This window comes from Asterias rubens, chromosome 8, assembly GCF_902459465.1.
Source record: "Asterias rubens chromosome 8, eAstRub1.3, whole genome shotgun sequence".
Taxonomy (NCBI): Eukaryota; Metazoa; Echinodermata; class Asteroidea; order Forcipulatida; family Asteriidae; genus Asterias; species Asterias rubens.
Window position 1 is genome coordinate 9,658,476 of NC_047069.1, and position 14,806 is coordinate 9,673,281.

At 38.5% G+C, this 14,806-nt stretch overlaps 1 long non-coding RNA gene across 4 annotated transcripts; it reads left to right on the forward strand.

Moving 5' to 3' along the window:
- Window positions 1–21: 21 nt before the first annotated feature.
- Window positions 22–13,711, forward strand: LOC117293223. Of its 4 annotated transcripts, none has more exons than XR_004519388.1 (13): window positions 22–969; window positions 1,290–1,412; window positions 3,015–3,410; window positions 3,934–4,087; window positions 4,820–5,840; window positions 6,635–6,795; window positions 7,192–7,301; window positions 8,233–8,327; window positions 8,811–9,096; window positions 9,551–9,711; window positions 10,108–10,217; window positions 11,149–11,243; window positions 12,722–13,711. It is a non-coding gene; the product is annotated as an uncharacterized LOC117293223 (long non-coding RNA). The 4 variants fall into 4 exon arrangements; XR_004519389.1 differs by having other exon boundaries at window positions 4,820–4,927; window positions 5,722–5,840; window positions 8,811–9,711; XR_004519390.1 differs by having other exon boundaries at window positions 22–540; window positions 834–969; window positions 8,811–9,711.
- Window positions 13,712–14,806: the final 1,095 nt, after the last annotated feature.

The window sequence follows — 14,806 nt, forward strand, 5'->3', positions numbered from 1 at the left end:
GAAATAAACATTGGTACGTGACAAGTCTTTCTTTAATAAAGATTAATAAAAAATTTCTTTAGGCCTAGTCTTTCAAACACAAATATTCTCCATGCATGTAATGGCCCATTATTCAAAGACAGCCTCAAATTATTTTTTTTCCAACTGGCAAACTGTATCAAAAGCCCAACTCTCAAAAGCCAATGTATTACATCTTCCCCAAACTTGCTAAGTTTATGTTTTTTAATCCCAAAAAAGTGGTATTGTTTTGTTGACTGCCTTTAAAAAAACTTACCAATCTTGCAATTGTTATTAACGTGGTTGTTAATGTCATGTATGTGTATGTCTTGATTCTGTCTTTGTTGCCATGCTGGTTGTTTCTTTGACAGAGTTGGCTGTTGGCTGCTGCCTGCGCAGATAATGAAAGCCTAACAACTTGGAACCTGTCTAGAAATTCACTGCAGGCTGTCCGTGTGACTGTAAATGTTTTGCTATCTAGAAACTAAAAACTTCACTCCAACTACGGTTGTTCATCCATGTGAATGTAACTATCATCAATGGGTTAGTGTTATAAGTTAATCCCATATCTACTAACTTTGAACCTTAGTTTGTTTCATCAAGCGAAACTTGCCCCGTGCACTGAGATCTCTCTGTTGTGTTTTTACCTGATCCATTCCTCGGACATTTGCAGGTAAAATAATTTGTTATAAGTTTTAAATTGTTCCAAAGCTGATTTTGTGTCATTCATTAAATTTAACCAAAGTTTAATGAATTGTTCTCCCCTGGAATCCTTTTTAAATTGATTTTGTTTTTAAGTGAGTCAGAACACTCAAGTGGAACACTTTCTTTTCTAGGCTGTAGAGATTGCACGGAAACTGTCTAATGAGGACAGTAGTGGTGAACACGACGTCTAGAGTCCCCATCAAGACAACTGCCTCAAACCATCATGAGAACACTGGTTGGATGTTCGTACTGCCCTCAAAGTAATTTGTAAGTATACTTTAATTTTCCAAAAGCACATTCTGTACAGTCCCTCATAAATTTCCATCTCACTGATTTTCAAACATCAAACTGTTTATGAGCTGCTTAAATTTTCTAAAACCAAATGTAAACAGACCCTTTTACGTGAGGCTTGACTTTGTTTGGATTGTTCATCAAGTTGATTGTGTTGTGTTGTTCCTCAAAATCTAAGATGTTGGGCTGTCTTTAATTTTACTGAAAATCGTTTGTCAAGTATATTTAAAAATGTGGCAACCAAGTGATTTTTATTAAGGGATTTATATTGTCATGTATGCTTTGATTGAATCTAGGTTGCCATGCTGGCTGTCCTTAGACAGGGTTGGCTGCTGCTAGAAAGCGTAGATGGTGAAAGCATGCCAACAGAAGGACATCGGTGAAGGTTCTACAAGATAGATTGCTGTGACATCATTGAGGTATATGCACATTTTATGAGCCTTGTGATTTTATGAAACTTTTATTTAACCTGTATTATTTCTCAACCACAACTATGCCATCTCTGATACGCAGAGAATAAATGCTCAATTCGCTACAAGTTCCTGACCCAATGGTGTTCGATCTCTTGAAATTATCAATGTGTTGTCCAGCCTTTCAAAAGCTTCCCCACCAAATGACTTTTGGTACTCTGACATAACGTCTGTCGATGTCAGTTTTTTTAAATAACCGGTATATCAAAAATTCAATTTCGAGTATACTCAGACTAAGCACTAAGGACTAGTCCTCGGACTAAGGGTCTTCTATACCTGAAGTCGATTTGATTAGGAACCTAGTCTTTTCATCACCAGTCTCCCCCAGACTTAGGGTCTACTATACCCGAAGTCAATTTGATTAGGAACCTAGTCTCTTCAACACCAGTCTCCCCCAGACTTAGGGTCTTCTATACCCAAAGTCAATTTGATTAGGAACCTAGTCTCTTCATCACCAGTCTCCCCCAGACTTAGGGTCTTCTATACCCGAAGTCAATTTGATTAGGAACCTAGTCTCTTCATCACCAGTCTCCCCCAGACTTAGGGTCTTCTATACCCGAAGTCAATTTGATTAGGAACCTAGTCTCTTCAACACCAGTCTCCCCCAGACTTAGGGTCTTCTATACCCGAAGTGAATTTGATTCGGAACCTGGGTTGGATTTCACAAAGGTAGTCCTAACTTAGGACTAGTCCTAGGCAATGCTAAGAGATAGGACCAGTCCTAAGTTAGGATGAGTTTCTGGTCCTAACTTAGGACCAGTCCTATCTCTTAGCGTTGCTTAGGACTAGTCCTAAGTTAGGACTACCTTTGTGAAATCCACCCCTGGTCTCTTCATCACCAGTCTTCCCAAGACTTAGGGTCTTCTATACCCAAAGTCAATTCATTTATGACCATAGACTTCTCATCCTGCTCCAACATGCATCTTTAGCTACCACTCTCTCGTATGAGTAAGAGTTTGAGTTGAGCAGTCTTCTGCGTACAGAGTATACAGTCTGCAACTTCTCAGAGCCAGAAATCATGCAATAGAGATCTACCTACTGAGTTTGGAAATCATTATGTTGCCAAGCTTCAGAGGGTAGGCATATTGTTGAGACAAGCTCCAAGCTATTTCAGAGTTGTTCCCCCAACACTGTCTTTAAATTTTCAGAAAATTATTTGGCAAATATTTTTCCAAATGTGGATTTTTAATATGGGATTTTTTATTGTCATGTGTGTTTTAATTTCATCTAGGCTGCCATGCTGACTGTCTTTAGACAGGGTTGGCTGCTGCTAGCACAGATTATGAAAGCATGCCAACAAAAGGTTCTACAAGATAGATAGATTGCCATGACATCGTTGAGGTGTATGCATATTTTAGGAACCTTGTGATTTGATGAAACTTTTATTATACTTGTATTTTTTCTCAGCAACAACTGTGCCATCTCGGATAAGCAGAATGTTGAGTTCACAACCCAAAGATTGGTCTTTCTCTTTAAATAACAGCCATGCAATATTGCTTGCTGACTTTTGATGAAATGATTAATGTTGTGTGTCTTTATTTTCTTCTTCAGATTATTCACTGATTGAAGAGCCAACTCAGTGTCCCAAGCAATACCCCAGTCGCCCCTCGGACTTATAGTCTTCTATACCTGAGGTCAATCTGATAGGGAACCTAGTCTCTTCATCACCAGTCTCCCCCCCCCCCCAGACTTAGGGTCTTCTTTACCCGAAGTAAATTCGTTTATCACCATAGTCTTCTCACCACGCCCTTCCTGCTCCAACACCATCTTTAGCTACCACTTTCTCGAATGACCAAGAGTTTGAGTCGAGCAGTCACCAGACAGACAGGCAGACAGACAGACAGACAGAGGTTGCTGTTTGAAACATTGAGCCCACCAGTTCTTCTCAGAACCCAAATTCACTCAACAGAGATCTACCTAAATCATTTTGTTGCCAAACTGCAGAAGGTATGCATTTTTTGAGCCATAGCAAATTTCTCATGTCATTTTTACTCGATGTTGTGTCCTCTCTCGAATCAAAGCCAAGTTCATATTGTACTGTGCCAATAATTTCTGAGGCAATCATTCTCCATCTATCGTATCAATTCCACGGTTATGTTGAACTTGTCAAATCATTTCAAAAGTAATTTTATGCAACTTCTCAAAGCCATTCCAAGTTGGTGTTGTTTTGCTAAAGTCATACTATTTAATTGCAAATTTTTCCAAAGACACTTGATCATTATTGTGACGTCCTTTGAGTGGGGCGTAAAGGTCCTTTTGTTATGTACTGTTGGTGAGAGAACCCAGTTGTATTTATCTTTGAAAGACAGGTTTGCCATGGTGTTTCTGCCATGTTGCACGAATGATGTTGTATATATGGGTCGTGTATTTCAACAACTTGGCATAAACTGTCTTAAACATTATGGCTCTCAGTAACTAAAAAGATGACGCTTTCAAAATATTTGATTTTATTACTTCTCAACTACTTCAGATCAAGGAGGCTCGTGAAGAGATGGCAGAGATTGAACGGAAACTGTCTAATGAGGACACCAGTGATGAATGCGATGTCTAGAGTCCTCGTTAATACGCCTTGACATCATCACGACAACACTGGCTGTACGCTCTGTACTGCCCTCAAAGAAATCGTAAATATATTTTTTTGTATCAACCCTTCAATTTTCCAAAAGCACATTCTGTCCAGTCCCTCAAAATTGTTCATCCTACTTATTTTTCTTTGAAACATCAAACTGTTTATGAGCTGCTTAAATTTTCTCAAACCAAATGTATACAGACCCTGTAACATTAGCATTAACATTAGGCTTCACTTTGTTTGGATTGTTATTAACCAAGTTTATTGTGTTGTGTTGTGTTGTTCCTCTAAAACTAAGATGTTGGGCTGTCTTTAAATTTACCAAAAATCGTTTGTCAAGTGTATTTCAAAATGTGGCATTAAAGGCAGTGGACACTATTGGTAATTACTCAATATAATTATTGCCATAAAACCGTTCTTGGTGACGAGTAAAGGGGAGAGGTTGATGGTATAAAACATTGTGAGAAATGGCTCCCTCTGAAGTGCCATAGTTTTCGACAAAGAAGTAATTTTCCACGAATTTGATTTTTAGACCTCAGATATCGAACTTGAGGTCTCGAAATCAACCATCTAAACGCACACAACTTCGTGTGACAAGGGTGTTTTTTCTTTCATTATTATCTCGCAATTTCGATGACCGATTGAGCTCAAATTTTCACAGGTTTGTTATTTTTTGCATATGTTTAGATAACCCAAGTGAGAAGGCTAGTCTTTGACAATTACCAATAGTATCCACTGCCTTTAATTATGGGATCTATATTGTCATGTATGCTTTGATTTTATGTAGGTTGCCATGCTGGCTGTCCCTAGATAGGGTTGGCTGATGCTAGCACAGATGATGTAAGCATGCCAACTAAAGAACATCTACAAGACAGATTGCCAGGACATCTTTGAGGTATATGCACATTTTATGAACCTTGTGATTTCATGAAACTTTGATTGAACTTGTATTATTCCTCATACACAACTGTGCCATCTCTGATAAGCAGAGAACCCAATGGTGTGCGATATCTTGAAATAATCAACGTTTTGTCCAGCCTTTCAAAAACTTACCAACCAAATGCTTTTGGTACTCTGACATTTGTATTTCCTTTGATATTGTGGTGCCTTTGATATTTCATTAAAAACTCATATGTTCAGTTTTGTGGCATATTTTGAAACCATAACTAGCTCATGTTGAATTGCTCGAGTCATTTTCAAAGCAACCTTGTACAATCTCTCGATACCATTTCATGTTGACATTTTAAGGCTGTAATTATTGTTTAATGACAGCGATACAGTGTCTTGCTGAATCACTTTTGATGAAATGATTTCTGTTGTGTGTCTTTTAGTTATCTTCAGATTATTAACCAAATGAAGAGCCAACTCATTGTTCCAAGCAATACACCAGTCCCCCCTCGGGGTCTTCTATACCCAAAGTCAATTTGATTATGCTATTGTTACTACTCATCATACACATTAGTGTGTTCTTTCTCGAAGTCAAACCAACTTTACATAGTACTGTGGCAATAATTTCTGAGGCCTCGCCCTGACAAATTTAAGAACCAAAGCTGATTCTTTATAAAAATTTTACAGTTGTATAGGCTACAGCAAAAATTAACCTGTGAAAATTAGCGTTTGGCTTGACTTTGTTTGGATTGGTCACCCAGTTGATTATGACATTGTCATGTATGTTTTGATTTCGTCTAGGCTGCCATGCTGGCTGTCCTTAGACAGAGTTAGCTGATGCTAGCACAGATGATGAAAGCATGCCTTCAAAAGAACATCGGTGAAGGTTCTACAAGATAGATTGCTGTGCCATCATTGAGGTATATGCATGTTTTATGAACCTTGTGATTTTATGAAACTTTTATTAAACTTGTATTATTTGTCAGCCACAACTGTGCCATCTCCGAAAAGAATGTTGAGTCCCTCAAAACTTGCTAAGCTGAATAAATTTTCAACTTGATACAAGTTCACAACCCAAAGATTGTTTGTTCTCTATAAATTATCTATGTGTTGTAAACTTACCAACCAAATGACTTTTGGAATTCTGAAATTTGTATTCTCACTTGATAATGTGATGCCTTTGATATTTTGTCAAAACTGCTCTTGTCCAGTTTTATGGCATCTCTTGAAACCATACCTAGTTCATGTTGAACTTCTCAAGTCATTTTCAGAGCTACCTTGTACAATCTCTCGATATTTCATGATGACATTGTATGGCTGTAGTTATTGTTTAATTACAGCCATGCAATATTGCTTGCTGACTTTTGATGAAATGAGTTATGAGTCTATCGTATCAATTCCAAGGTTATGTTCTACTTGTCAAATCATTTCCAAAGTAATTTTGTGCAATTTCTCAAAACCATTCCAAGTCAGGGTATTATTGCTAATTGCATCAAATTGCAATTTGTCCTAAGACATTTTAACATTATTGCTCTACCTTTGGATGGGTCCTGTGTGTTATGTAATGCTCTGGCATGTTGGGCAAATGATGTTTAATATTTGAGTCTTGTATTACAAAAACTTATAAATAACTGTCTTAAACATTTCTGCTTTCACTAAATAAATAGATGACGCTTTATAAATGCTTGATGTTGTTATTTTTCAACTACTTCAGATCGATGAGGGTCTTGAAGAGGGTCAGAACACTCCAAGCGGACCACCTTGCTTTCAAGATGGTAGAGATTGAACTGAAACGGTCAAATGAGAACAGCTGCCTCAAACCATCAGGAGAAGACTGGTTGGATGCTTCAGACTACCCGAAAAGGAATTCATTAAGTATACGTTTTTACCAACCCTTAATTTTTCCAAAAGCACATTCTGTCCAGTCCCTCAAAACTTTTCAGCCAACTGATTTTCAAACACGAGTGGAAAGCTCCAAACTCATGTTTAGTTCTGTCCTTGTCTAGTCCTACTTAGTCTTGTCGGTCACAGGGTAAATTTTAAATAGCACTATGCTCAAACTGTCCCTGCATATTGGTAGCGACTTAACACAGTATCTTTAACCATATTATAATTATGTTTCAAATGATGTTGTTCCTCAAACACTTATATGTTGGGCTATGTTCAAGTTTACCTAAAATCATTTGTCAAGTATTTTTCAAAGTGTGGCAGGCAACCAAGTGATTTCCAATATGGGATTTATATTATCATGTTTGGGTTGATTTCGTTTAGGTTGCCATGCTAAACAGGGTTGGCTGCTGCTAGCACAGACGATGAAAGCATGCCAACAAAAGAACACATCGGTGAAGGTTCTACAAGATAGATTGTCCTGACATTGTGAGGTACATGCACTTTTTATGAGCCTTGTGATTTTATGAAACTTTGATTAAACTTGTATTAGTCCTAATTCATAACTGTGCAATATCTGTTCAGCAGAATGTTGAGTCCCTCAATACTTTCTAAAGCCGTGTTCGCACTGGATTAATATTTTGGGTAACTTAACCATGAAGCTGGGTAACATTCCGACGGGTTAACTTTCCCACCGTCCGCACTTGGATTTATTTGACTTACTGAGACCGTGGGTAAACTAACCGAGCTGGCCCTCTGCGTAACTTTTGACCGCACTGATGTTGAACATTTGAGTCTTGTGTTTCAAACACTTCAATTTTCCAAAAGCACACTCTGTCCATCCTCAAATCTTTTCATCCTACTGATTTTCAAACAACAAACTGTTCAAGCCTCAAAAACCAAGATTTTTGGCATTGTTTCAATTTACGGAAAATCATTTGTCATGAATTTTTTTAAATGTTGCAGTCTTGTGATTTTTTTTATATGAGATTTATATTGACATGTGTGCTTTGATTTCATACAGGTTGCTGGATTAATATTTTGGGTAACTTAACCATGAAGCTGGGTAACATTCCGACGGGTTAACTTTCCCACCGTCCGCACTTGGATTTATTTGACTTACTGAGACCGTGGGTAAACTAACCGAGCTGGCCCTCTGCGTAACTTTTGACCGCACTGATGTTGAATATTTGAGTCTTGTGTTTCAAACACTTCAATTTTCCAAAAGAACACTCTGTCCATCCTCAAATCTTTTCATCCTACTGATTTTCAAACAACAAACTGTTCAAGCCTCAAAAACCAAGATTTTTGGCACTGTTTAAATTTACGGAAAATCATTTGTCATGAATTTTTTTTAAATGTTGCAGTCATGTGATTTTTTTTATATGAGATTTATATTGACATGTGTGCTTTGATTTCATACAGGTTGCCACGCACGACGTCCTTAAACAGGGTTGCCTGCTGCTAGCAGTGATGATGGTGAAGGGTCTACAACATTGATTACCGTGACTCCATTGAAGGTATGTGCACATTCAATGAACCTTTGTGATTTTATTACAGTTTTATTTTTCTCAAGCCACAACTGTGCCATCTCTGAAAGGCAAACTGTTTAATCCCTCAAAACCTGCTAAGCTGAATAAATTTTCAAGTCGCTACAAGTTCACCACCCAATGATTGTGCAACCTTGTGAACATATCAATGGATGGTCCCGCCTTTCAAAATCTAATCAAACTCGCTACTCTGAAATTTGTATTCTCACTTAATATTGGATGCCTTTGATAATTTGTCAAAACTGCTCTTGTCCAGTTTTATGGCATCTCTTGAAACCATACTTAGTTCATGTTGAACTTCTCAAGTCATTTTCAGAGCTACCTTGTACAATCTCTCGATATTTCATGATGACATTGTATGGCTGTAGTTATTGTTTAATTACAGCCATGCAATATTGCTTGCTGACTTTTGATGAAATGAGTTATGTTGTGTGTCTTTATTTTCTTCTTCAGAGTATTCACTGATTGAAGAGCCAACTCAGTGTCCCAAGCAATACACCAGTCCCCCCCCCCCCAGACTTAGGGTCTTGTATACCCGAAGTCAAGTTATTTAGCACCATAGACGTCTCACCACGCCCTTCCTGCTCCAACAACACTCTCTCGTATGAGCAAGAGTTTGAGTCGAGCAGTCTACAGATGGAGTGTACTGTCTGAAACATTGAGCCCACCTGTTCTTCTTGGAACCCAAATTCACTCATCGGAGATCTACCTAAATCATTATGTTGCCAAGCTTCAAAGGGTAGGCATTTTTTGAGCCATTGCAAATTTCTGCTGTTATATTAACTCAATGTTGTGTTCTTTATTGAAGCCAAGCCAACTTTACATTGTAGTGTGCCAATAATTTCTGAGGCAATCATTCTCCATCTATCGTATCAATTCCAAGGTTATGTTCTACTTGTCAAATCATTTCCAAAGTAATTTTGTGCAATTTCTCAAAACCATTCCAAGTCAGGGTATTATTGCTAATTGCATCAAATTGCAATTTGTCCTAAGACATTTTAACATTATTGCTCTACCTTTGGATGGGTCCTGTGTGTTATGTAATGCTCTGGCATGTTGGGCAAATGATGTTTAATATTTGAGTCTTGTATTACAAAAACTTATAAATAACTGTCTTAAACATTTCTGCTTTCACTAAATAAATAGATGACGCTTTATAAATGCTTGATGTTGTTATTTTTCAACTACTTCAGATCGATGAGGGTCTTGAAGAGGGTCAGAACACTCCAAGCGGACCACCTTGCTTTCAAGATGGTAGAGATTGAACTGAAACGGTCAAATGAGAACAGCTGCCTCAAACCATCAGGAGAAGACTGGTTGGATGCTTCAGACTACCCGAAAAGGAATTCATTAAGTATACGTTTTTATCAACCCTTAATTTTTCCAAAAGCACATTCTGTCCAGTCCCTCAAAACTTTTCAGCCAACTGATTTTCAAACACGAGTGGAAAGCTCCAAACTCATGTTTAGTTCTGTCCTTGTCTAGTCCTACTTAGTCTTGTCGGTCACAGGGTAAATTTTAAATAGCACTATGCTCAAACTGTCCCTGCATATTGGTAGCGACTTAACACAGTATCTTTAACCATATTATAATTATGTTTCAAATGACGTTGTTCCTCAAACACTTATATGTTGGGCTATGTTCAAGTTTACCTAAAATCATTTGTCAAGTATTTTTCAAAGTGTGGCAGGCAACCAAGTGATTTCCAATATGGGATTTATATTATCATGTTTGGGTTGATTTCGTTTAGGTTGCCATGCTAAACAGGGTTGGCTGCTGCTAGCACAGACGATGAAAGCATGCCAACAAAAGAACACATCGGTGAAGGTTCTACAAGATAGATTGTCCTGACATTGTGAGGTACATGCACTTTTTATGAGCCTTGTGATTTTATGAAACTTTGATTAAACTTGTATTAGTCCTAATTCATAACTGTGCAATATCTGTTCAGCAGAATGTTGAGTCCCTCAATACTTTCTAAAGCCGTGTTCGCACTGGATTAATATTTTGGGTAACTTAACCATGAAGCTGGGTAACATTCCGACGGGTTAACTTTCCCACCGTCCGCACTTGGATTTATTTGACTTACTGAGACCGTGGGTAAACTAACCGAGCTGGCCCTCTGCGTAACTTTTGACCGCACTGATGTTGAACATTTGAGTCTTGTGTTTCAAACACTTCAATTTTCCAAAAGCACACTCTGTCCATCCTCAAATCTTTTCATCCTACTGATTTTCAAACAACAAACTGTTCAAGCCTCAAAAACCAAGATTTTTGGCATTGTTTCAATTTACGGAAAATCATTTGTCATGAATTTTTTTAAATGTTGCAGTCTTGTGATTTTTTTTATATGAGATTTATATTGACATGTGTGCTTTGATTTCATACAGGTTGCTGGATTAATATTTTGGGTAACTTAACCATGAAGCTGGGTAACATTCCGACAGGTTAACTTTCCCACCGTCCGCACTTGGATTTATTTGACTTACTGAGACCGTGGGTAAACTAACCGAGCTGGCCCTCTGCGTAACTTTTGACCGCACTGATGTTGAATATTTGAGTCTTGTGTTTCAAACACTTCAATTTTCCAAAAGAACACTCTGTCCATCCTCAAATCTTTTCATCCTACTGATTTTCAAACAACAAACTGTTCAAGCCTCAAAAACCAAGATTTTTGGCACTGTTTAAATTTACGGAAAATCATTTGTCATGAATTTTTTTTAAATGTTGCAGTCATGTGATTTTTTTTATATGAGATTTATATTGACATGTGTGCTTTGATTTCATACAGGTTGCCACGCACGACGTCCTTAAACAGGGTTGCCTGCTGCTAGCAGTGATGATGGTGAAGGGTCTACAACATTGATTACCGTGACTCCATTGAAGGTATGTGCACATTCAATGAACCTTTGTGATTTTATTACAGTTTTATTTTTCTCAAGCCACAACTGTGCCATCTCTGAAAGGCAAAATGTTTAATCCCTCAAAACCTGCTAAGCTGAATAAATTTTCAAGTCGCTACAAGTTCACCACCCAATGATTGTGCAACCTTGTGAACATATCAATGGATGGTCCCGCCTTTCAAAATCTAATCAAACTCGCTACTCTGAAATTTGTATTCTCACTTAATATTGGATGCCTTTGATAATTTGTCAAAACTCCTGTTGTCCAGTTTTGTGGCATCTCTTGAAACCATACCTGGCTCATGTTGAATTGCTCAAGTCATTCTTAGAGCTACCTTGTACAATCTCTCGATACCAACTCATTGTCCCAAGCAATAAACCAGTCTCAGACTAAGAGACTTCTATACCCGACGTCAATTTGATTAGGAATCTAGTCTCTTCATCACCAGTCTCCCCCAGACTTAGGGTCTTCTATACCCGAAGTCAATTTGATTAGGAACCTGGTCTCTTCATCACCAGTCTCCCCTTGACTTAGGGTCTTCTATACCCGAAGTCAATTTGATTAGGAGCCTGGTCTCTTCATCACCAGTCTCCCCCAGACTTAGGGTCTTCTATACCCGAAGTGACTTTAATTAGAAACCCAGTCTCTTCAATACCAGTCTCCCCCAGACTTAGGGTCTTCTATACCCGAAGTCAATTCATTTATGACCATAGACTTCTCACCACGCCCATCCTGCTCCAACACGCATCTTTAGCTACGACTCTCCCGTATGAGCAAGAGTTGGAGTCCACCAGTCATCTGACGGACAGAGTATACTTTCTGAAATATTGAGCACATCGGTTCTTCTCAGAACCAGAAGTCACTCAATAGAGATATACCTACTGAGTTTGGAAATAGTTATGTTGCCAAGCTTCTCATGCTATTGTTACTACTTATATTGTTTTCCTCTCGAAGTTAAATCAACTTGCCAATAATTTCTGATGCGTCGTCCTGACAAATTGAAGAGCCAAAGCTGATTCTTTATAAAAGTTTTGAAGCGTCAAAGCAATGTGCACTTTTTGGAAGCTTGTGACTGTTTTAATCCTTTATAGATTTACTTGTATACAAAACCTGTGAATCTTTCCTTTTTTAAAAGGTGGTCACAGTTTTGAGATATAACTGAAGTGTTACTGAAAATTTCATAAAAAGAAAATTATATCTTTGACATCATCTTACTTCTCCAAATTGCATTGTTTCTCAAAAATGGATTATACTATTAACAGCTGCAATACTTCTTAGTTTTATTTATCATGGAGAAAAGGGTTTGCTCTGGTGTTTCTGGCATGTTAGGCAACTTATGTTGTATATTGTGGGTCTTGTGTTTCAAAAACTTGATTACTGTCCTAAATATTACGCTCTTAGTAAATAAATTGATGACGCTTTATAAATGTTTAATTTTAATTATTGTTCATCTACTCCAGATCGAGGAGGCTCTTGGAAGAGGATCACCTTGCTTTCAAGATGGTAGAGATTGAATAGAAACAGTCTAACAAGAGCAGCAGTGATGAAGATGACGTCTAGAGTCCCCGTCTAGACAACCATCTCAAACCATCAATAGAACTAGCACCCAGATTAAATTCATCTAGCTAAAAAGGCTGATCACCTTCCATTGCCATGCATTTTTAAGTCTCAAATAATTGATGGCACAAGTTTGATAAAACTGGTGAAAAGCTCTCGAATTTGTCAATTTTAGGCAAATATTAAACTGCTAGACCTAGTACCCTTTTTTAAATTTATTTATAATAGTGGCTGCATGGTGCTGGTAGTCTTAATAAACAATACTTCTGATTAAATCTGGGTTAGGGGGGTGTCTGTTGCATTCCCCCTCCCAATCAAAACCTCTTTAGGTCAGTATTCCACCCAAATTATCTTGCACATTTGAGGGATTGCCTTTGAAATTATAATTGACCAATAAAACCTCGACTTGACAAAAGGAAAGTTAGCAAAACAGTCTAACACTTGGATTTCTTGTTGTCTTGTGAGAAAATATGCATAAGGCACCGACCATGAATCGCAGAACCTCGGCTGTTAGCCACAGCAGATAAATAATCTGCCAGGGTATAGCGTAGAAATCCCAGAATGCTTTAGTTTCCAATAGCCAACTATCCAAATACAATGAGAAACTATAGTGCAGCCTGTCTTGTCTGCCACGTTTGTATAACAAACAGACAAAAAAAGTCCTGGAACTGGGGATATGGCAAAAGGGGGATAAGGGGTGCATTATTTCTGCTACTTTCTGTCCCTCTTTTTAATGGGTGAAAAGTGTATCACTACAGGGGCATACCCGTGCAAGATACACAAAGAAATATCTAGGTATCTTCGCTCCACACATGGATAAATGATTACCTGTGAGGGCAGAGTTGTTTCTTGTGATTGATTAGCTTACATATTTGGGGGCACAGACTGTATACTCCCCCCAGGGAGCTGAGATGGTTTAAGGAATGATTTAAGGCCCAGTAAACGGGGGTAATAATAATGTTGAAGCGTCACTGCGTGACAGACCTGAGCGCTATAAGAAGCCACCATAATTGTTATTATTATATAAAGAGGTGGTCTAAATTACCCATGCAAGAGTTTTGATGACAAAATATTGACTTACAACTTAATAATTATATCCGTTAACTTGACCTTTCAGGGCCAGTAGTTCCTGGAGATCAACTGCCTTGGGCAAACATCAGTATCATCAAGACATCCGAGCAGCTCATCTGTGGATCATCAGAGAACAAAAGTAAGATATTCTTTTTAGATGAGTGGAGCATGGTTCATACTTCCTGCAAATGCGAAGCAATTGTTGCAGTCAAAAAATAATTCATAGCAGTTCAAATCTGCTCAACTCACTTGTGAATGTTGTAGGGAAAAGAGGATTCTGACATAAAATTTGGTATTTGCAGGAAGTATCAACCGGGCTTTACATGTGTTGATATTTGATGCTTTACATGTAGTGGGTTGTTTTGGTAGCTCACTATCTTGTACCTAAGTACACCCTTGCAAGCAAACAAGCATATACGCGTTTTTTTGTGCGCTAACTTGGTGGTGCCTGCGGAACGAGTGGTGCGTGCGGATCGAAATGGTGGTGCCTGCGGAATAAAACTAAAGGGACCTGGACACGTGCACGTGGCATGTGGGGTCCTACTTCCGGCTCGCTCCACTGAGTGGTTGATCTTAAAGGTGCATTCGGGCTCCTCATCTGCTAGGATGGTGCCGGTGTAATCACAAATGGTTGACCAACGGAAGTAGTCCCTAAGTTCTTTCCAACTAGGGACCGCGCTAGTACAGTAGGGGACTGTCCCTCCTTTTGGGATGGCGGACCGGACCCGCCTTCGGGCGGTGCAAAGGCCCTGATGATCTGGAAACCGTGTGGGGCAGGTATCCTGGGACCTTCACGTGGTAGCCCTGTTTTAGACGAACCTTACCAGGATGAATAGGCCAAATTTGAAACTGAAATATATTGCTTGTATAGGTCTACTTAACTATAAGATTGCCCTACAATCTTACTCTGTTCAATC